At 41.4% G+C, this 24,786-nt stretch overlaps 2 pseudogenes; both read right to left on the bottom strand.

The window, feature by feature from the left end:
- Window positions 1-233: 233 nt before the first annotated feature.
- Window positions 234-1,439, bottom strand: LOC118852208 (annotated as a pseudogene).
- A 4,533-nt stretch (window positions 1,440-5,972) lies between these two features.
- On the bottom strand, window positions 5,973-7,107 carry LOC118850163 (annotated as a pseudogene).
- Window positions 7,108-24,786: the final 17,679 nt, after the last annotated feature.

Below are 24,786 nucleotides of genomic sequence, written 5' to 3'. Positions count from 1 at the left end.
TCAGATCAACGTCTGAAATGCCAACATTTGATATCATGAATAAAATTATACATGAAAAATCATCCAGATTGAGCAAGGATACTTGGAGAACAAAAACAAGCTAAACAAAAATAGCCTTTCCTTCTATTAAAGGTGGACATTGAAGTAGATTTAATTTGGTTTTCTTTTTAAAGACCCCCAAATCTGAAACACCTTGAAACTTATTTAAAATGAATAAAAATTTTTGTATCAAGCTACTGGTCTCCAGCTCCATTTTCTGTTTTCAGTTGTTTTGGTGTAGGTTCTTCTTTTTCTGTTTCTTCTCATGTCCTTTTAAGGGATCCTCCAGCATCACCATTTCGCTGTTCTTCATCACTATCAAATTTTGTTTTCTTGCCATGAAATTGTAGTTTTCCTTTATTGGGTGTACCCTGGACAGCTTTACCATTTCCTCCTTCTTTTCCTTTAAATTTGTGACCTTTTGACTTCAACTTATTTAGGGCTTCTTGTTGGTCTTCAATGATTTTTTTCAAAGCTTCTTTCTCTGTGTCTCTTTCTAATACTTCCCAAGTTATATCTTTGTTTCTTAATTTTAAATTTCATTATTTTCTTCATTGACTTTGTCCAGTGCTTCTTTTGCCTTTTCTTTAAATAGGATTATTCCCTCGTTTGCTCCTCTGATGAAGTCTATCTACTTTATTTCTCCATAATCAGAAAAAAGTATGTGAAGATACTCTCTACAAGTTTGATCATCTAAATCACCAGAAAATTTCAGCAAGCATCCAATCTTTTCATCCAGGGATTTCAATTCAGCATCTTCTACTTGCCTCGGTTTTTCTTCTTGCTCTTGTTTACCTTTGGTTTTAGCTTCTACTTTATTTTGCTTCCTTTCTTCATTCTTTTTTACAAAGTAATCTTCCTTAAAAAGTATCAGCAGCTTTGTATCTTTGTATTTTAGTCCAGGGGTTTCCATAAACTTGTTGGCAGATTTAACACTATCAAAAACAGCAAATATTGATCCCTTAAGGGTTTTATTTAGTGTTCCTCCTCATTTGAATATTTTATACTTGGCCTTTACCTTCTCACCATTCTTTTATGTCATCAAGGGTTGCATCTGTTGGAAAGCCTTTAACATGGATGGACCTATTTTGTACTTCATTTTTATACTCGTCTGTTACTTCATTATTTAGAGATCTTCTGATCTGAGTTTTATCCTCACTAACTTCCATGAGTTCTGCCTTGTACTTCTTTAGAGCACTTTTATCACATAAAAGTCTTTTGTTAGTTTGCTTAATCTGTTGAATTTGATCATTAGCTCCAAAGGTACTCACCCATCTATTCTGATCTGTTCCTTTAACAATTTGTCTCCTGAAGGTAAAGTCACCAAAACAGTACCTAATTTGTTGGCAAATTTTGTACTTTACATCAGTCATTTTTTCACTGTCACTATTCTCAGCCATTGTGGGAGCCTATTCCATGAGGTCCCAGCAGGGTTTGTGCTGCCCTGCTATGATTCTCACGACTCACGAACTCACTCTTCGATTCCCTATGGCAGTGTGGCTACCTGCGCTTGTCCTTTATTTAAAGCTGGAGCTGGGCCCCAGCCCATGCCTGCCCTTCACTTTTGGAGAAGACCTGTGACTTCTGTGAGGTGATGTTTTGACTTACATGTGACATGGATTTTAATTGAAGCAGAGTTGCACAAAGTTGTGAGCCTCAATCTCTCTTCCAGAGTCACTGAAGTCCAATGGCAAGAGTCAGGATGGCTGGCCATGGCCTGGTATGCAGTGGATGACCTTGCAGTCTTCATTGTGTGACAAAGCTCTAAGCTCTCCACAGCATCTGTTTCAGCCACCTTTCTGGCTGTTGGAACAAATTGCTCTTATTGGCCCATTCTGCCAGTGGTGTAGCTACTAAGTTGTTACTTGAGTTTATTGAAAAGAGAGGGTCTTCTGGTTGGGCCTTGTAACAGCAAGCAAAGTGGACTTTTTTGTTGGACTGAATTCTAGACAATCAGAGACTTCCATGTGCATTGAGTTTTAGCACAGCAGACATGGGTAGTGAATTCTAGCCAATCAGATGCTGACTAGAACTGTATATAAACAGAGCCCAGAATATGAGAAAGCTGTCATTGAGAGAGCCAGCATTGAGAGAGCTGCCAACATTGTGAAGAAAATGAAGAGAAGAGACAAAGAAGAAGAATGGGCTTTGAGTGTTGAGCTGAGAGGAAACCTAAAGGAGCTGAGAAGAGACCTTTAAGAGCTGAGAGGAAACTTTTGAGAGCAGAGAGGAGAGTTCTGAGAGCAGAGAGGGGACCTCTGATGGCAGAAACTTGCTGATGGAACCTCTGAGCTGTAAAAGCAAATAGAGCTGTAGGACAAAAACCTGCCCACATCAAGGAGGCTTAGCTTAAGCCCCTTTTGAGAGCTGTTAAAGTGAACTGAGCCATTAATGCAGAGCCTCTGGACTTTGGAGGTGAATTGAGATGGTGGTGTTGGTGATGTGTGTTGTTGCCCTGTTAAGCTTTGTTTTACCAGAGGCAGAAGTTGTGGACAGGACCCCCTGAAGCTTGCTGTTGGGCAGGAGCAGTAAGAGCTTGAAGTGGAACAGTCCCCATGAGCCGAGACATGGCACAGGAGTGGAGAGCTGCCTACTTGTGAATCCAGGCTAGAGCCAAGAGCTGTCAGCCCACAGAGGAAGAGCCATCGGACTTGGAAGTCAACCTTAAGTCAAGATGAAAGAAGACTTTACTTGATGCTTGATATTGATTAAGAAGATTATTCTTGTGATCTAGGGGTGGATGCTGTGACGTTTTCTGCTACCCCTTAAGGATGTGTTACAGTGAGAGGGAAGACCTTAACCTGGGATCCCCTGCTGTGTAAACAAGTATTTTGGGGAATGCTACTGAATATAATGATATATGCTATGAATCATGTGACATGCTGAATGATATGAGATTTTTTACATACCTAAGAAGAACCCCCAAAAAACAAGAGGAAAAGATTCCATCAAACCCTTGTTCTATAGAAAGAAAAGGGAGGCTGGTCCTATGGTGAAAGCAAGGACTGACCAGTAGATGGCTAGAATTCCTCCTTTGGTATCAAGACAAGTTAAAGAAGGCCTTGAGCCACTGAGTGGTATGACCTGGATGAGAGTCATGCAGGATGGTCAGGAATAGATGGATTTCAAACTATATCTTAGTGGAGGCAGCTCCACATAGATGAGATGATAGATTCATTTGAGCGTGCACATCTAAGCCTATATTCTATTGGGTCCCATTTGGCTGGACTGGGGAGTGAAAGAGAGAGGGTAACTTGAAATCACCGGTAGACTGGAGTCATCATAAAATGCATTTGGATGCCAAACAGAGAAGATTGAATTTCATCCTAAAGCAAATAGAGGCACTAAAACTTTGAGAACAAGGAGTCAGGTAGGTTACATTATCAGGCAAAACAGGAAGAATATTGTGGTGGCTGAGCAGAGGAACAGAGAGACCGAATAAGAGAGAGAATGGAGGTGGTAAGACCGAAAGATGATGGGCTGGATTTTGGAAATTTTGAGGAAGACATTTATACATACATACATACATACATGCATACATACATACACACATGTATATATATATGTGTGTGTGTATGGGTATATATATGTATATATATATGTGTGTGTATATATGTACACACACACACACACACACACACACACACACACACATATATATATATATATATATACTCAAAGTACGTTGGAAAAAACCTGCACAAATGTGAGCTGTTGTGATTTATTTCTCTGTGACTCAATGTCTTTATCAAAAAAACAGGCATAATACAAGTTCCTGCCCTGCCTACCTCCTGGGGTTTCTCAGAGGATCTGAGGAAATGATGGGTTTAAAGTTCTTTATGAGGAGCAATGGGCTACAAAAGAGCTTCCTTAACCTCTTATCATTATTATGGTTCAAAGATTTGGAGCCAACTGTGGCTTAGAGAAGAACAGTGACTTGTACAAGGCCACACAGGAAAGTAAAGCTCATTGGGAGCAAGACAAATGGTTCCTGCCATTCCCCAGATAATGCTATAGCATACCTTTGGAATGCAAGGCAAAGAATAGACAGATTTCTTTCTGAGACTCATTTGTGATACTTGTATTTATACTTTCCTGGGGATGGCCACACTATTCCTGGTTAGCCAAGAGACAAAGGAATTTGATGTGGTTTCAAAGGCACCTGTGGGAAGATGAGGGCCGAAGCTCCAATCAGCTCCTTCTTCCATTTCTGGTTGCATAGGCTCAGCTCAGCAGCCCAGGATGAGTTGGTCTTGGATACCAGCATTCAGATGATGGTGAAGAAAACCTAAAAACAAACACCCTGAGTCAGGAGGTGGGAAGAGAAAAAGCAGAGAACAAAACCCAGTTCTTTGTGGGAATCATTGAGAACTAAACTCCTGGCTTCATTTCTTCCTTCTAGCCACATTGCCAAGGGAGTTCCACTCCAGGAATTGCCACAAAATGGCCCCCAGCCTTCCTGCTTCCTCTCAGCCTGTCCGTATCATGTCTGTCTCCGTAGATGTGGATGTGCTGAGGCTGAGTCCACAGAGGCCCAATCAGCTGGTGTGGCTGCTTAGCGAAGGAAAGGTAACCAGAGAAACAAGGGGGAGCAAAGCCCTGCCTTCTGCATGTGGGGGCAGTAATACAAGGCTTGATTGGACCTCCTCTTTTGGTGCCTTGAATTTATCCCAGAGTAAAGGAAGGCAGCTCAGAGACATGGTGAGCAGAGAGCTGGGCTAGTAGTCAAGACCTGAGTTCAGATCCAGTTGCAGGCATTAGCTCCATGACCCTGGGAAATGCCCTTCAACTGAGGCAAAGGCTGCCTCCTTTCCTTTATCTCTAAAATGGCCATAATAATAGCGCCTACTTCTCCCAGTTTGGTTAGGTCAAATGAGCCACCCTAAGTAAGGCAGCACATACCCCTGGCATTGTCATCCAGCCCTCACTCTTTCAGCCCACATGCCCAGTATTGCCATGGAAATATCTTCAAATGTTGTTGATCTGCCCCTTCTTTTCACATCATGGCTTCCCCATTAGTTCAGATCCTTAACATCTTATCCCCCATATTAGGTCTACTTGCCTCACTCCAGTCCATCCTTTACTCAGCTGCCCGTGTGTGTGTGTGTGTGTGTGTGTGTGTGTGTGTGTGTGTGTGTGTGTATGTGTTTGTGTGTGTGTGTGTGTATTCATATATATTCAACCATGTGTGTGTAACATCCATGTCACTTAGATCATCCTCACCTCCACAAAATAAACTCCTGCAGTTTCCTATTGCTTCTCAGATAAAATTTAAACTCCTTTGGAGCTTTCAACACTTTACAAAACCTGGCTGCAGCCTGTCTTTTCAGCCTTAATGAACAATATTCTCCCTTCAGCAGTCTGTAATCTAGTCAAATTGGACTGCTCTTTGTTCTCCATTCATAACCACCCCTTTCTCATGGCTGTGTTTTTGTACTATATTTGTTTTTGTATTGTATTTGTTTTGCATGTTCCTGTGTTTTCGTATTGTATTTGTTTTGTGCGTTTTTATGCCTCAAATGAACTCCCTCCTTTCCTTTCACTCATATAGTCTGTCTTCCTTTAAGATGCTGCTCAGGCTATATCTTCTTTTTTTCCATGCAGACACAGCTTTATTGACCTGGGGCCACTCATCTACCCCTGCATAAGGAGTGACCCCTTCACACACATTCTGCCCTTCAGCTGCCATCAAAGGAGAGCCATATTTGACATTCACTGGCACCTTCAAACTAGGTTTATACAGGTTTCTCTAGCATGGGAGTAGCAGAACTACAACTGTTCCTGAATTTGTGGAGTTCTCATACCTTGTGTCCCCCAAGGGGCTGGGTCTTTTCCCACTTGTACACCACCATGAGGTAACCCTGCCTGCCTCCCTCTCTGCAGCCCTTCCTTTGTCCTCAGCCACAACTCATGCTTCCGGGTAGTTTTCAGGATCATGGCTTCACCTTAAACCCCATGTGTCTTTTCTGGTGCTCATTAAGGTTGGAGTGATGGCTGAAGGGCTTGCCACACATGCCACATTTATAGGGTCTCTCTCCAGTGTGAATTCGCTGGTGGCTGAGGAGCTTAGAGTTTCTAACAAAGGCTTTGTCACACTCACTACATACATAAGGCTTTTCTCCAGAATGAAGTCTCTGGTGCTCTCAGTTCTGAGCTCCCTCAAAAGGTCTTACCACATTCATTACATTCATAGGGCCTCTCTCCAGTGTGAATTTGCTGGTGGTGAGCAAGGCCAGAGCTCCCCTTGAAAGTTTTCCCACATTCAGTGCACTCATAGGGTTTTTCTCCAGTGTGTATTCTCTGGTGACTGATGAGATTTGCTCTTTGACTAAAGGCTTTTCCACACTCATTACATTCATGAGGTTCATCTCCAGTGTGAATTCTCTGGTGTTCTGTAAGATTTGAGATCAAGATGAAGGTTTTTCCACACTCATGACATTCAAAGGGCCTCTCTCCAGTATGGATTCTCTGGTGATGAATGAGTTGTGAGCTCTCCCTGAAGGTCTACCCACACTCATTACATGGATAAAGTTTCTCTCCTGTATGAATTATCTGATGTTGTCTAAGGCCTGAGTTCCTCATGAATGATTTCCCACACTGAAAGCATTCGTGGGGCTTTTCTCCTGTGTGAATTTTCAGGTGTTCAATTAGGTTTGAGCTCTGGATGAAGGCCTTCCCACATTCACTACATTCGTGAAGTCTTTCTCCAGTGTTAATTCTCTGGTGCTCAATAAAGTTTGAGTTGCAGTTAAAGGATTTCCCACATTCATTACATTGATAAGGCTTCTCGCCAGTGTGAATTCTCTGGTATTGAATAAGAGTTTTGCTCCTACCAAAGGATTTCCCACATTCATTACACTGATAGGCCTTCTCCATAGTGTGAATTTTTTGGTGATGAATAAGTTGTGAATGTGCCCTAAAGTCCTTCCCACACTCATTACATTCATATAGTTTTTCTCCAGTGTGAATTCTCTGGTGTTGAAGGAGGTAGGAGCTTTGGCTGAAAACTTTTCCACATTTGTTATATTTACAGGGTTTCTCTCCTGCATGGATCTTCTGATGAGTCATTGGTTCTGCAATGAGCTTAAAGCTCTGATTGTATAGGTCACATATACGGGGTCCGGCTCCTGTGGGAATTCTCTTCTGGGGAACTAGATTTCATCCATATTGACACTCTGCCCAAGTTTGGTACGTGCCTTCTCTATTTTCTCAGGAGGAGGTTTCTGGTCTACTTTAGAACTCTTCCTGAAATCTCTTTCCTAAGAAGAGGACTTCTTCAGCTTCCCCTCTGTGAAGATACCCAGCCACCTCTCTGATCTGCCCACACAATCCCAGCCTTCTCCATATTCCAGTCCTTGGAAAGCTTCCGACATCACCCCTTGTGAATCTCCTTCTTCAGATATTTCCTGTTTGGGAGCCCATTTCTAGTCCTTGACATTGGTCCCACAATCTGTGCTCCTGTCTCTGGGTGGGCCCAAAGCCCCGGGCTTGTCCCCTTCTTCCAGACTGGTGATCATATCAGATTTGGAAACTGGTGGGCATCCGAGGAGATGGCCAAGCAGCCTGGGGGATCCAGGATACATCCTGGCCAAGGAGTTGCCACTGACCCCGGAGTCCTCTGCTGGCTCCTGCCTGCTGCGTGCACAGGCCAGGACCTGGGGGCCCGAGCATCCTAGACCTCCCTGCAGGCCCTCCACCAGGCACACGGCCTCCTCACTGGTCTCGGGACACTGCTCCCACACCCAGGCCTGGATCTCGGCAGGCAGGACGCTCAGGAACTGCTCCAGCACCAGCAGCTCCAGCATCTGCTCCTTCGTGAGGCTCTGGATGCACAGCCAGCGCCAGCACAGTTCACAGAGCCGGCCCATGGTCTGGTGGGGGCCGGCTGCCTCCTGGTAGTGGAAAGTGCGGAAGCACAGGCAGCACGTCTTAGTGCCCATCTGTGGGGAACTGCATCCCCAGGCAGGGGCCTCCTGCTTCGAGGGGCCCCAGGGGGCAGGCTTGGGGTCTTGAGGGGCCCCGGCCCCCCACCCTGCAGACATGGTCCTTCCTGGTGGGCAGCGGCGGCGCTGGTGGAGCAGGCCTGTACAGACATAGAGAGAAGGGCAGGGTCAGGGGGCACCACCAGCCTGCGGGTATGGATCTGGGGGTCAGCGGGGCAAGGGGAGGAAGGGAGGAGGCATTGAGCCCATGTGCAGGCAGGAGTGGGGGAACGGGAGGGAGAGACACGTAGAAACAGACAGGCAATGGAGTTGCAGAGACAGAGAGATGATGGAGGTGCAGAGGCAGAGACAATAAAGGCGCAGAGACAGAGAAACTATGCAGGTGCAGAGACAGAGGGATAGAGAGACACAGAGACAAGGAGATAGGGAGAGACCAAGACAGACACAGAGATAGGGAGAGAGAAAGAGACAGGAAGAGAGACAGAGAGACACAGAGATAGGGAGAGATAGAGAGATGGAGAGACGCAGAGACACACAGAGACACGTAGAGACAGAGACCCACAACGACAGAGACCGAGATACGCTGAGACCACCCCCCCAAGCTTTTCTCACCTCATCATATCTTCTTAATGAAGCCTTTTCTAATCCTCCACCTACTAATGACTCCCTTCCAAACTGACTCATATTAACTACTTGGTTTGATTTATTTCTTTATTTATTCTGCTTATAGTCACATACATCCTTGTTATCTTCTCTGTTACTGGGTTAGCTCTTGGGAATGAGTGAGCTTGATTTTTTGAGCTGGAATTCCCACTGCCCAGCACAATGGAAGGCACACACTGTTAGCGGTAAATTTGTTTTACGTCAGCCCATATTGTCCTCTTGGAGAATTTTACCCAGTGCTCATCGTTCTTTGGGTCCTTGCAGGAAAAGTACAAATGCTCTTCCAGGTGACAGTCCTCCAAGTCACTGATAATGAATGACTCATGTTATCATGACTGACTCTCCTCTCCTATCGATGAAACATCCCCAGGTCCCAAAAATGCCTCCTATTCCATTGCTGGTCCTCTACCTACCCCTGGACCCCGCAGGAAATACTTTGTCACAGATATCTTCAAATGGCCATACATCAATAATTTTTAGAGACATATTCTTCCCCGGGCTAGTTGAAAAGAGAGCATGTATAGTGGGTGTAGGGAATTAGAGCATAGGCATCAGGTACAAAAGGAGGTCTTTTTTGCTGTTCAATGGGTTAATTGTCCAAGTTTCTCCCATTTATCTACAACACGTTCAGGGAATTGTTTGGTTTGCAGAAGGCACTGAAGGCCACCTGTTCAGGAAAAAAAAATCCACTTCCCTACTGAATGGTTATCCTCCACTCCTTGCTTTCTCTCACCCCTATTCAATATTTTGCTAGGTCCTCTTGAGTTGACATACATGATATTTCTTATCCATTTTCCCTTCCCTCCTCTGACACTGCTGTCACCCCGGTGTGAGCCTTCATCACCCGGTGCCTGGGCGATTTCAATACTCTGATAGTTCATCTCCCTGCATCAAGTCTCTTTCTCCACCAATCCATCCTCCACTCACCTGGCAAATTGATCTTCCTCTGTTTCCTCATCTATAAAACAGGGATAATAAACCTGCTCTCCAGGACTGTTGTGAAGATTAAGTGTGATAATATTTGTAAAGCACTTTACAAACTTGAAAGTGGTTTATTAATGCTAGCAATTATTAATATTTCTAAAGCATCAATTTGATCATGTCCCGCACCCCTACCAAACTCCAGGGTCTGCCTACTGGCTACAGAATTAAATATGGAATCCTCTATTTGGCATCCAAACCCTTCATAACTTGTCCTGTCATCACCTTTCTAGTCTTTTTACACCTTACACGCATACTCTGTGATTCAGTGACACTGGACTCCTTGCTCTTCCTAGAAGATACTCTATTTCCTGATTGCATGAATTTCCAGTGGCCCACCCTCAAGCTTAGATGTGTCTTCTTCATCTTCTTCTGCCTCTGGATTCCTTAATATCCCAGCTAAAACCCCAACATCTACAAAAAGCCTTTCCCCAACCCCCTTGATACTAACACTTTCCTTCCATTAATTATGTCCAATTTATCAGATATATCTTATGTGTATGTGGCTGTTTTTATGTTGTCTCCCTCTTTAGATCATGAGTTTCTTAAGATCAGGGACTACTTTTTTGCCTTCCTTTGCATCCCCAGAATTTAGCACTGTGTCTGACTTGCAGTTGGTGCTTAATAAAAGGTTCTTGACTGAACAATATATTAATAAGAAAAGTTTCCATGGGTTTTCACTGAGATATACCTTCGCAACATTTCTTTGCCTCTTTGAAGTTGGTGGTGATCCCCTCTTGAAGGCATGGAAGGTTCTAGTATGTATTTTTTAATTTTTAAATTATTTTATAATTTTTAATTTTACCAGAACACAAATACAGAATGGAGAAAAGAAACAAAAACATATTGTAAACTTAAATACAAAGTAAGAAAGAAAAAGAACATGTCATGTGCATAGGAAAATATAAGAGAGGATTCAAAATATGTAACAAATTTTCATTTCAAGAAAGCCTGTATGATAAAAAATACAACTTGTGTTGAGAATTGTCCATCTTTTCTTTGCTTCCTCATGTTTTCTTTTGTTCTCTGCTGTGCAATTTTTAACTTATTCTTTTTTTCCCTCCCCACTACCCCCATAGAAGGCTGCAATATAGTTTAGATGTGTTTGCCATGGTCCTTACCAGTCTTTCCCTTGCTGCATGGGTTAGAAAAGGTTTTTCCTGCTGCAGATGAAATAAGAGGGCACTGTGTCCCAGATGAGGGAAATTTTGGCATTGAAAAGCTGTTAGAGAAGTGTGTTATAGCAGGCTTTCTCTTGCTAAGCCTTCATGTTGAATTTATTCGCACTGCTTTAAGAGTGATGCTGAACAAGCCTAGGTGAGATGCCATAAGACCCTGCCAGCAATAAAACATTGAACGGCAAATCACCAAAAAAATCAGAACAGCAACTTTCAGGAGTTTTGATAGGAATTGAGTAAGGGAACTGAAGTTTCTGAGTCTTTACTTTATCATTAGTCCTATGATAGACATGTTTCAAACATCAGCTAAGACCTGTGCTATGCTGTTTCTAATCCACTGTTCACATCCCAGAGGAGCAACTGTGTGGAATGAAGCACAGTAAATAGCACTTTCGCTAGAATTCCAGGGCATAGGCAGAGTATCTTTTAGATGGGCCTTCCTGGGTATTGGATCTGCAAGGGCACAGCTATGTGGAAGATGGTTTTATTATCCACTTCTTTATTGCCTTATCTGATTTTAAGGTTTCCACAGAATTTTGCATGTCATCTGAATACTGTGTACAATATTATACAGACATGTCTGTCTTTTCTTATTAAGACTCAACCTTATTGGGCCAAGGTCACATGACTAAGCCTTAGCAACATATGGCAGATTCAGGGAAAAGGCAGGTTTTCTTGTTGGATGGAGGCTCAGAGCTATTTTAGATTGAATAATTGATTTATTCCACATCTTCTTAGACCATTTAGTGTGACCGCAGAAATGGGGTCCAGCTACGGAGAAGAAGAACATGAGGTAGATCTCTAGTTGCTACCTAATACTTTTAGGATAAAATGCAAAATTATCACCACATTTAGAACCCTACACTAGATGGCCTCCACCCACCTTTCCCATCATCTTTTATTCTGTGTCCCTTTCTGCACTTTGTTGGAGTCAAAATGGTCAGGTAGCTTCTTCCTTCAGGCTCCCTTCTCCATTCAAGCTTCTAAGTCTCTGCTTTTGCATAGGTGGTTTCCCACACCTAGAATCCACTCTATCCTCACCTCTACCTTGTGCAGTGGTGAACCTCCCTCAAAGAACACACTTGGGGCTACTGCCTTCAGGAAGCCTTTCAAGATTGCCACAGTTTATTAGTACATTTTTCCCTTCTGGAAAATGCTTTATCTTACTTTATTTTTTGTGTGTTGACTTATCTGTACAAGCTGTTTTTGCTCAATAGAATTAAAATCCTCAAAGGCATGTATTACTTGTGTTTGTTTATGCCTTTCCCCAGACATACTGCTACTACTACTACTACTATTACTACTGCTACTGCTGCTACCACCACCATTACTACTACCATTACTACTAGCTGGCTAGCATGTAACCATTGTGCCTATTATAGGCTAAGTACTTTTACAAATATATCTTATTTGATCTTCACAACAACCTGGCAAGTAGGTAATGTCATTATCCCCATTTTTTCCTGAGGCTGACAAAGGTTAAGTTACTTTCTCAGGGTTATGTCACTAGGAAGTGACTGGGGCAGGTTTTGAACTCAGGTCTTCCTTAGTCCAGATCCAGGACTCTATCCACTGGGGTGCCACCCCATGGTCTCATAATTGGTTCTCAGCAAATGACTGTGGAATTGTATCAATTATACTACTGGTAGCCACTCAAAACCATGGCAATGGCCTGAACTGACCAGCTTATGACATCACCTGTCCCAATGATGCCATGAAGCTGGGGAAAGTGGAGATGGGAAGATGTATTTGGAGCATATTGCTCTAGGGGGAGTGAGAATGGAGGTCTGAACTGGGCACCTATATAGGAGAGGGAAGGTATGCAGGACAGAGAAGGAATTAAGAGGATTTCTTCATTAGATTTCAGATGAGAACAACAAGGAATCAGGGAAGACATCTCTTTCCTACCCCAGGCCCCAGGGTGTGAACATAGCAGTCAGGGTGAATGATGATGGCACCGACAGCCAGCATGAAGGCAGACAGAGGGAAAAAAAATGTACCATCTATGCCCTGCTGAATTTGGTGTGAGGGGGGATGGCAAGGATCATCATTGCCCTGCCCAGTACTTGGCTTCGGTTGATTCAGTACCCTTCAAATGTGAGAGCCCCTGGAGGGTAAGGGTTTTCTTCAATTGCTCTTAGTTTCGGGGACTCCTTAGGAACTTGTGGAACATGCAGCTCATTTTTCCTCTTCCAAACATTATCTACACAGCTAAGGCCATGCTGGGCCAAGGGGATGAAGATTCCAATTTCTGTGCAGGTAAACTGTCAACATGAACCTCATTCAGTCAGGCAACAAATCTTTATTAACTGATGATTGTGGGCTAGGCACTGTGCTAAGTATTGGAGATACAAAGAAAGGCAAAAATCTGGTGCTATCTCCAAGGAGCTCCCAATCTAGTGGGAGAGATGCCACATCAATGACCAGGTACATAGAAGAGCTGTTCAGAGTAGATGCAGGCCAACTGCAAAGGGAAGTCGGCACTGGTCAGTTGATTGTGAACAGGGTACCCATGTTTGATGTTATTTTGATATAACTCTTTCTGAAGCATACTGCCACAGTGGATGTTTTCTTTTGGGTAGGTTGATCTTGTATTTATCTTTAGAGCTACAATAAATAAAATTACCTTCTATCTCCAGGCTTACTACAGAGCAAGTCACTCATTAAGGCCTGTCAATTATTCCTTCCTTTTTGTTCTCATTCTTAGGTGATTCCATTACAAGCTCTTTGACATTTTTTTTTCAGCTGTGGCACTGAAAATCAGTGTCTTTTCCCTTTCTCTCCAGACTGCACACCCACAGATTAAGATAAACAACAGCAACAACTATTATTGTATCATTGTCGAGGAGGAGCAGCAAACAATTTGTGAAGACATAGATTTAGACTTGACATCAGGGGAAAAACGGTAAAAAATAGAGCATCCTTGGGAGGTTCTGAGATCCCCCTCAATGGGGGTTTAAAGCAGATTCTAGGTGACCACTTGTCAGAAGAATCTTATTCAGGTGAGTGATAGTCTAGATGGTCCTGAGGTTCTTCCAGATCCTAAGATTCTCATTTATTCCACCATTCATAAAACATCTATTTTTCTTTCTGAATAATTTCTACATGCTGTTGCTTGGCTTTCAACTCTGCCCCTCCATCCCAACTGCTACCCAGCCCTTGCATCCCAATAATCTGGCACAAGACTGGGCATATGATTTTCTTTTCTACTCCTCTTGTTAGGTCTGTCTCTTTACTGATGTCCTTCCCACCCTGATCCCTTCATGTATTCTCTGCTCCTCCTTGGTGGAAAGGACCCCATCCTTCCACCAACCCCTACCTAATCCTACGTATGTTTCAAAGACCAAATCAGTGACTACATGCCTGAGCACTGCACACCTACCACCTACACACCCAACACATGTTATGGGCCTACTATAGTAACCAACTTGGCATTTTTCACACAAATTAGTCTGTCTCCCTACTTGATTGCTTGCATGTCTGGACTCCTTTCCCTTATCAACCTTGACTCTTCCTTTCTGAGGATCAAGCTCAGATCCCACCTTCTGCTAGAAGTTTCCTTTATCCACTCTTCTGCTACTCTCTTCCCTGGAATATCACTGTATATATCTTGTGCGCAGACAGCTTTAACATGTTGTATTTCCGATTAGATTGCAAATTTCCCCAGGGTAGGAAAAGTTTTTGCCTTTATATGTATCACCAGCTCTTAGCACAGTGTCCAGCATATAGGAAACCGTTAACAAATCCTTATAGACTGCCTCAACATTTCCCCATAATGACAATAATTCTTGCAACTTAACTCAAGTGACTTTACTGTCCTGTGACATTCTGTAGTGCCATCATCTCCAGGTAGCTGTTCCTAGGGTTCCATGACAGAAGAGCCCCATAAGCTCTCTTGATCTAAGGCAGGGCTGTCCAAAATGTGGCCGATGGTCCCATGTGGCCTGAAGTGTGATTTATGTGGCCTGCCTACCAGCATAGAAATTTACATAAATGCTTTAGTAAATAAAGCCAAGCTACCGCAGAGACCTTACTAAAATGGCAAATCAAAATCAAAATATATTGTCTATTGTCTCAATAAAAATCTAAGGTTGGACAGCCCTGATCTAGGGTTTCCCCCAACAATAGGAATACACTATAGTTGGGCTGGTTCCTGCACTGTGTAACCTCAACTCATCTCCTCTTTCCAGATGGACAAGTCTATAGTTACGACTCTTATATCTGTAGTTACAAACATGGCACTTTAGTGTGAAGTGTAGGTGCTCCCCAATGGCATAAAAGAGGACATTCATGGATTTAGTGATAGGGGCCATCCAAGTACGGGGGGAAATAACTTTATTTGGGTCTTTAATGGGAATAATTCTGAGAGAGAGAGAGAGAGAGAGAGAGAGAGAGAGAGAGAGAGAGAGAAAGAGAGAGAGACAGAGACAGACAGACAGATGGACAGACAGACAGACAGACATGGGAACAGAGAGAAAGTGAGAGATAGAGAAAGCACACTCTGAAATAATAAGTAACGTGTTATCGTCCTAAATTCAAATGAATTTGTAAAATCATATTATTGTTTGCAACTCATTATTTGTATCACCCACATGTTTTTCAAGAATTTATACATTTATTCAAATCAGTGATTAAAATTATTAAATAATATAGGGCCAAGCATAGATACCCTGACCACTCCAATAGAGACCTCCTTCCAAACTGTAATTGGACCATTGGATCCCATCATTGTAATGGTATAAATCATTTAATCATGTTATCATCTGGCTCACAAGCTCTCCGTTTTTTATACACACACACTCACACACACACATACACACAAACACACACACAGGCACAGTATGAAAAGTCTTACAAAATCATCAAATAAACTCCAGATAAAATGAATGTACTGAATTTTCCAGATATACCAATTTAACAATTCTATACAAAAAGAAATTAGATTCATCCTTTATGACTTTTTCTTCCTGCTGAAGACATTCTGCCTGCTTGTGATTGCTGTTTTTTTCCTCTATATGTTTCACCAATTACTTTTTAAAATTAATGTTTAATATTCTTGAATTTCTTTTATCAGGAATCAAAGTAAACCTCCCTGGTCTCTCATTCCATTGCCCTCTTTCTTTTCTCCTCTTCTTATTCCTCATTCTTCTGTTTCTTTTTCTCCTTCTCTCTTCTTTTTCTTCCTTCTCCTTTGCACATTTGACTTCCTCTAGTCCTTTGTTGTCATTCTCATTTTCTGTAGTCTTTTGAATTTCACTGATATGAGGGACAACCAAAATTTGGGGGACAGAGTGTCCTGTGTGAGGAATAATAAGAAGGGCAGAGATGCTCTATTGTAGAATATGCAGAAGAGAGTAAAGGAAAAGAAGATTAGAAAAACTAGAAAGGGTCAGGTCAAAAAGAAATTTAAATGCCAAATAAACCAATTTATATTTTATCCTAGAGGGAATATATACCTAGAGGTAATGAGAAGCCAGCAGAATTTACTGAATGTGTGTGTGTGTGTGTGTGTGTGTGTGTGTGTGTGTATGTGTTTGGTGGAGGGAGTCCATAATGTACTTTAGGAAGATAACTTTGGTAATTTCGTGGAAGACAGACTCGTGAGGAGAGACTTGAGTCAGGGAGAGTAACCTGAGACTTTCCACTAGTCTCCATGTGAAGGGATGAGGGCTCACAGCAGAGTGGAGACAAGGAGCTTTGTGGGAGAGATGTTCTGAAGGGAGAAGTGGAAAGATTTGGCATCAGATTGGAGATATGGGGTGGGTTCATCCTGTGAGTGAAAAGAAATAAAGAGTTAATGTATGACACTGTGCTAACTACAACAAAAATAGGAGCAAGAAGACTGATACTGAACAAAAAGTTTAGTATTATTGATAACCACAAGTAACAGTCAGCTGATCATTTGGTAACAAAATGATTATTGAAATTTCCGTTCTACATATATATATATATATATATATATATATATATATATATATATATATATATATATATATATATATTATTTATAAAGAGAGTTCCTTCTATGTCAAATACTGAGTTTATAGAATACTTTATCCTTTAAAATATTTATTATTTGTTCATTAGAATTAATATCTAATAATTGGGATGTTTCAGACCCTGGAGGTTTGAGATCCTGTGTCTTCTACTTCCTCATTAAGAGACTTCTCAGCTCAGACCCAGCACATGTGGTCTCCACAATCAGTCCTGGGCTAGTTGGGCCTCTAAGGAGAAAGACTGGGGGCTCATTTTTGTACTCTTTTGTTATTTACACTCCCACCCTGGCTCCCCAGGGAAGATTTACTTAAAGATTGTGTTCTGTCCTATACCCTGGGTCCCCATGACCACCTACCACCCAGAAGGGGAGGAGAAAGGAACTTTATATACACAAAGTGAATCAAGTGTAGTACAGGTAATAATTTCCTACACAAGCAAGAAATGTCCAACACAAAAGGCTCTCACAAATGCATATTGACTGAAACACTTAAAATATAAACCTCCAGCAGTCATGAATGTTGTCAGATTTTGCTGGGATACTGAGGCAGCACCATTTGTATTTCACCTGAGTTCTGCACCATTTATTACAATATAAATATCTTCTGGCAAGGGATGCTAGGCATTGGACTCCTCCCCCAAATGATATATCAAAAGGATCTTGGAAGCCTGCTGCAGCATTGGCATGAATCTAATAAGATAAAAACATAAATAAGTATAAATGTGAGGTCTTACATTTTTGTTTAAAAATGTACATTGGGTGGGGGGCATATGGCTAGACAATAGGTATTTTTTCCCTGAAGAGTACTTAGAGGTTTTAGTGGATTGGAAGCTCAGTTTGTGTCAACAGTGTGATGTGGCAGTCCCCAAATATAACGGGATCTGCCCTATATTAGAAGGGGCAAAGCCACCAGGAATGAGGAGGTGATAATTGAACTATAGTAAGCCTTTGTCATATGGACAATTGTTCTAACTCTGGGTATGACAGTTTAAGGAGGTCATTGATAAGCAGGAAAATCCAAAAATGGCAATAATGATGGTATAGTGAATAAGTCAAGTGTTTATTAGATGCCAACTATGTGCCAGGCATGCAAGTATAGGTCCTCAAGGGTGGCCCTTTGACTGAATCCAAATTTCACAAAACAGGTTCAGAACAGTCAAAGGGTGGCACTTGAGAACCAAGAAGACCACACATGGCCTTGAGGCTGCAGGTTCCCCACCCCTATGCCAAACAAGGGGGATAAAGATGCAATTGTGCAACAATCCTTGACCTCAAGAAGCTTGTGTTTCAATGGAGAAAGAGCACATTAAATTGGAAAACATGAAGCTGAGGAGTGTGTCAGTGGTGTCATGGTATGGAGATAACCAAGTGGTAAGTCAGAGTCCTGGATCCAAGCAAGATAAGGTAAAATCTCCCTAATCAGAACCCCAGACTGTAACAGAGGTTGAGATCACCTGGTGGTGATGCTGGCTACAAAAGAGATGTCATAGAAATTTCCAGGAAGTGGATAAACAAGAAAAAAAGTTAAAATAATTTAATTAAAGTATAATGATGAGTGCTTAACTGTTGGGCAGTTTGTCAAAATGGTAGGTGGTTTCAAATTGTGCATATTTTCTTTTTCTTTTAGATGGCATGATATTTGATGTGATTCTGCATTTGAACTATTTCTGATTTCAACAAACAGTTCCCTCTCAAGTGTTTCAAACCATAGAACTTCTCCTGGGGTTCTCATCATCTCTGTCTCCATATCATTTCCTTAATTACCACACCCCTGCCACTGGGCTGGGCGAGGTCTTTGAAATCTATCTGGTGCTTTAAGAGGGAGCTCCTTGATGTATTTCAATAAGGATGCACAAAGCAAGGGCTTCTTAATTAAAGACAAATTTCCATTTTGATGTTATTGAAAGTGCCACTAAAGTGAATAGTTGAAAGCCTCTTATTAAGATAAATCTGCCCTTTGGATCTCATGAAAGGGCTCTTGGGCTGAAGCTACAATGAAAGAAATAGCCAAAGGTGGTTTCAATAGAACACTACTAGATTAAAAAATAGCTATTCTGTATCAATTCATTGTATTTTACTCTATCAGTTATCATTTATCTTTCTATTTCTAGCACTCTATCATCTACATCATTCTATCTATGTATCTTTTATTTACCTCAAAGAGGTGAACGCTTGGGCCTGAAAATAGCCAGAGAGCAAAGGAGAGTAAAGGGAAAATAAAGTAAAGTATCAGGTACAGATTGTTGCCGTATCTCAAAGTATATTTCTATTATCTGTCAGTTCTGGTTTATAAAATATTAGAAGGGTGTTTTTGGTCTGTTTTATTTTAAATGCTCTAGCAAATGATCATTTCTTATAAAGGTGTTATAAGCCTCTGAGAAATGTGTATATTGCTTTCCTTTACCATTCTACAATCATTAGAGAGTTTTTATATTTGACTTTTCTAAAATTGAATTTAAAATACTTCTCTCTTATTTATCTTTTTCGTTAGTTTTGTCTAGTTTGGAAAGGGGCACATTAAGTTTCTTGACTATTTTACTTTTTCTGCCTAATTCTTCATATATTTTAGTTAACATTTCTTTCAAGAGCCTTGATGCTCTGAAATTTCTTTAATGTATATAGAGTATTGGTATTATTTAATTAGCTGTGATTTCTTTAAGTGTAATACGGTTTTCCTCCTTATATGATTTATCTGTGTCTATTTCCACTGTTTTGTTTTTCTGTGACTATAACTGCTTCCCATTCCTGCTTTTTTGAGTTTGTTTGAAGAATAACAAATTTGACTCTATCATCTTATTTTGACTCTGTGAATCTTTATTTCAAATATGTTTCTTATAAACCATGTGTTGCTTTCTACTTTCTAGTTCACTCTGCTATTCCTGTCTCGTCCAGGGGTCTGCCAGTTCTGAGAGATTAGCTTTCTCCTTCTGTTGCCAGGAATCAAGCCTTTGAACCACTTCCCAGACATCTCTCATCTCATCATGTTACCAACACTTGCTGTCATCCTCAAGTCCCTTGCAGCTTTACCTTAGACCCCATCCCTTCCTTCTCCAGTGAGCTCTGATAGATCCAAACATTTCCTGGGACCTGGCTAAGTTCTACTAGAGACTTTGATATGGCCAGGCTTTGCAAGTATCCCCCACACCTTTTTAATCCCCTTTATGATCTATCTCCCCCCATTAGCAGCTAAGTTCTTTAAGGAACATCTTCCTTTCTTATGTTCATAGTCCCTGAACTTGGTACAGTGCCTGCCCCACACATATTAAACAAGTAATAAAAGGTTTGTCTATCTCCCTCTAACGTATCCTCTTTTTTAAATAATAATTTTAAAGGATGTTTTATTTTTACACCATCTGGATTTTTCCCTTTCTCATTTAGAAATATAAAAAAATCAGATTTTCTCTGGTTGCTGAAGTATTAAAGAAATAAGGGGGAAAACAACTACATTGTGAGAAACATGGAATTTGTGGGTCAAAAGATAAGAACATTTTAATCATTTTATTTGCATGCTTCAAAATTTTCTTCTAAATTACATAATGAAAAAGTGCTTTCACAGCTCTACCAACAATGCATTAGTGTGCCAACCATCGGACAACTCCTCTGACTTCCTCTGTTCTCTTTTTGTTTGCATTATTTTTGCTTTTCAGGATTGGAAGCCTTTCATATAGATATTAATAGCTTGTATTTCTTCTTTTGAATCCTGTCCATGTCTGGATTGCAATCTTACATGTTTCTATTAGTTGTCTACATGTCTTGGATACCAAACACATTGAAAAAAACTTTATTCAACTTCCATTCCTCACAGTTCAAATGCTTCCTTCTTATTCTAGATGCAATACTTTTGTTTGTGCAAACACTTTTCAATTTTCAGCAATCAGAATTATCTATTGTATCTATACCTTGTTTAGTTACAAATATACCTCCTAGTCCTATTTATGAAAAAAAAAGGTTCACTTCCCTTCCAAGTGTTTTTAATGATGTATTCTTTAATACTCAAGGTGTGTATCCATTTGATTGTTATGCTATTTTATATAATATGTTGGTCTAGACCTAAAGAAAATCACTTTGGGAGTAGCATATAGGATGGACTGAAAGAGGGAGGGGGCTGAGGTTGGGAGACCAATTTAGGGGCTTAAGGAGGCTACTCTGTAGGTTAAAATTAATTTGGGCCAGAATGAGGGTGGTAACTGTGTGAATAGAGGAAATAGGTGGATGCAGGAGATGTTGTTGGAGTAGAAATGGCAAGCTATCAAAAGTGACTGCATATGTGAGGTTAGGGAGAGTGAAGAAGCACGTATGATTACAGGGTTACATACGTGGGAGATCTGAAGAAGAGTGGTTATGTCAATATCAATAGGGAAGCTGGAAAGAGAGGTGGACTGAAGGCAAAGGACATTTCATTCTATTTTGGACTTGCTGAGTTTGAGCCATTTCTCTCTCTCTCTCTTTTTTGAAGTGGGGAAGGCAAGGCAATTGGCGTTAAGTGACTTGCCCAAGGTTATGCAGCTAGTAAGTGTGTCAAGTGACTGAGTCTGTATTTGAACTCAGGTCCTCCTGACTCCAGGGCCAGTGTTCTAATCAGTGTGCCACCTAGCTGCCCCCTGAGTCATTTCTCAACTGTGTCTGAATACATAAACAAATGAATGATTAAAAAAGCAGCATAATGGAGCCCTGACAATATTAATTGTTCAGGAGAAGATCCTCTCCAATGTCAAATGGACCAGATAGGTTAAGAGGAATGATGTTGAAGAAAGGGTATTAGATTTCCCAATTAAGATATCATTGGTAACTTCAGTTGACTGATGAGATCTGAAACCAGTTTGAAAGAATTGAGTAGTGAGTGAATGAAGAGGAAAGCAGAAAGGTTTCTGGGAGCAGCTAGGTGGCACAGTGGATAGAGTTCTGGGCCTGGAGTCAGGAAAACCTTAGTACATATCTGGCCTCCAAGACACACTTAATAACTGTATAACCTGGTCAAGTCCCTTAATCCTGTTTGCCTCTGTTTCATCATCTGTAAAATGAGCTGGAGAAGAAAATCACTCCAGTATCTTTGCCAGAAAAACCCAAAATGAGGTCAGGAAGAGTCAGACATGACTGAACAACAAAAAAGAAAGAATTCTCCCCACTCCAAGGAGACTGGCTAACAAAGAGAGGAAAAATGTTGATTGATGGGATAATAGGGTCTGGTTAAAAAATGTTTGTTTCATATTGTTTTTGAGAATGGGTGAGATGGGTATATTTGAAGGCAATGAGGAAGGAAATCGCAGATAAGATGTTGAAGATTAAAGGTGTGTGAATTTGACTGATATTGCAAAATCTTCTGGAAAAGACAGAGGGAGATGGGATCAAAGAAACACATAGAAGGCCAGGTTTTGGCAAGGATGGCTACATCATTGTCAGATATTGGAGAAATGTTGTAAATCCATCAAGACTAGGAAAGATCTCTATTTGATAAGAACTGCTGGAAAATATGTCTACAACACCCTTCTAGGGGCTCCCCATTCCCCTCTATGATTAAAGATTATCTTCTCTCACTGTCAAAGACCTTCACAACCTGGCCCAAGCGTACTGCTCCAACCTCACTGGAGATTTCACAATCCCCAATCCAGCCAAAATAAGCCTCTCTTAATTCCTCTGGAAGGACAGGGATGCTCCCTCTCTAGTCTTTGTACTTTTTGACAATGGCCTTCCCCCATGCCTGTAATTTACTTTCTCCTTACTCCCGCCCTGCACCAGAGGATCACTGGCTTCCTCAAGCCCCATTTCCTATGAAGCATTTCTGATTTCCTCACTTCCTCCTTCCTCCTACACTGTGTCTTGGATTAACAATTTTAAGTTTATTCTTTTTATGTTTATTCTGTATATTTCTATACGAGTACTTTTGGCTCCACATTGAAATGTAAATGCCTTATGAGTAAAGATTTGATCTTTCTCATTTTTATAGTACATAGCACAGTGCCTGAAACACAGTAGCTGCTTTTTGATACTTGTTGGTTTTTAAAACTTATTCATTATCTCACATAGATATCGATTTCTGTTTGCTCCATTTTATATTTTCCCTATGTGTGACTAAAACACCATGACATGGTTAGCCATGGGGTTTAGGGAGGTTGGCAAAAGGAAAGGTTAGAAATCTGAGGCAATGTCTATATGGGTATTCCATTTCTTTTTTTTTAATTTTTTTTAATTTAAATTTATTTATTTAACATATTTGGTTTTCAGCGTTGATTTTCACAATAGCTTGAATTACAAATTTTCTCCCCATTTCAACCCTCCCCCACTCCAAGATGGCTTATATTCTGGTTGCCCTGTTCTCCAGTCAGCCCTCCCCTCTATCATCCCCCTCCCCTCTCCATTTCTATAGTTCAAGGTCAGGAGTTAGGACAGAGAAGCAAATGATATGCCAGGCGCTGAAGGCCTTGAGAATCCTTCATTCCCCTCCTGACTTTCTCTGAACTATGAACTGTACCCATTCTCCTCCTCGGGCCTCTCTCAACTCTTAGAACAACCTACCACCTCCACCAATATTCCCTATGGAATATCCCTCCTGAAGTCCTGCCCAACTTCTTCCGTTGATGGATTTCTCCATTTTCTCTCCATTTTGTGAGAGGTTGAAATCAGCTGCCTTCAGTCACTTCCCAACTGTGTTCTTGACTTTCTGTGGACTTCAAAGCTATGCCTCCTCTACTTCTGGATCATCCTGGAACTTCCCTTAGTGCTTGGGTCTTCTTTGCCATGCAACATCCTACCTTTCCATCAGCCCAGTCACCACAGAATATCTGTCAACAAGGCCCATCCACCCTCCCCTTTTGATGAGTTCTTCCAGGAGTCTCCAATTTTAGAGGGACCCTGGCTGTTCTACATCCATTCTCCTGGCCCTTTTTCTGACTTTATACATCTTCTTTGAGAACAAAGGACAAAGAACAAATACCTTCAAAATTATGATCCCATGCCCAGCACCTTCCTTTTCCATATCCCCTAACTTTCTTTTGTGTGTTGTCTTACCCCATTAAAATGTAAATTTCTTTAGGGCATCAATTCTTTGTTTTTTCTTTTATTTGATTAAAGAGGCCATCCCTTGACTCACTTCTTTTTTTAAGTTGATTTATTCATTTTTTAGTTTTCAGCATTAACATCAACATCAACCATAAGAATAAAATTTTCTCTGCCTCCCCCCAATCCCCCTCCCCAAGACAGTGTACAATCTGATATAGGCTTGTGTTGGTAAGCAAAATGGGCTCTTAGCACTTAGCTGGTCATTGTTTCCTTTGAGTTATTCAGTGTATTTCATTGAATGTGGAACCTATGTGGGTGTGGATTGGTGACTGGGGTGGGGCCCAAGGTGGGGCTGGCTGAGGGGAGGTGCTAACTCCAGAGCCATGCCCATCTTGCTAAGCCCCAGGCTCTAACCCCTATTAGGTTTTAACCCAACCTACGTGGATGTGAACCTCCCAGGGTCCTAAGGGGAGGGGCTAACTCAAGAGCCAATCATAACAGCCTAAGTTCTGGTCATTCAGATGACGTTTGATGATGTCTGAAGCCGTATAAGAAGAGAGGACAGAGCCATTTGGGCAGGGCTCTCACTTGTGCTGGTGTGCTGGTGCAGAAACTCCGGGCAGCTGTAGTTAAGGGCCCTACAGCTTGTAACCCAGATGCTGGGACTTTGTTAAATTCTGGTAACTATGTATTGGGATTTGAATGAGACAAGGTCTGTCTGTTGATGTTTGTAATTTGTTTGTTATTTGCTCTGAAGTTCAGTGTGCTGGTCTTTTCCCCTGAACTAAGTGAATGACATTTGTATGCTGAATTAAAGTAAGCTTGTCAACCCTTTAACGTTGCGTCCTTGCTTTCCTTAGTTAAGCAGATCAAAAGAACCTGTGCTTTGGCAGCTTTCTGGGTGCTGGCTGTTGGTGGATCTTACACCCCCACAACAGCTGCTAACTGGATTGTTGAAAGAAGGCTCTACACATACATTCTTATTCAGCAT

Source organism: Trichosurus vulpecula, chromosome 5 (genome assembly GCF_011100635.1).
Source record: "Trichosurus vulpecula isolate mTriVul1 chromosome 5, mTriVul1.pri, whole genome shotgun sequence".
NCBI lineage: Eukaryota > Metazoa > Chordata > Mammalia > Diprotodontia > Phalangeridae > Trichosurus > Trichosurus vulpecula.
Note: the sequence above shows the minus strand (reverse complement) of the source record. Positions and strands in the feature narration are given on the sequence as shown.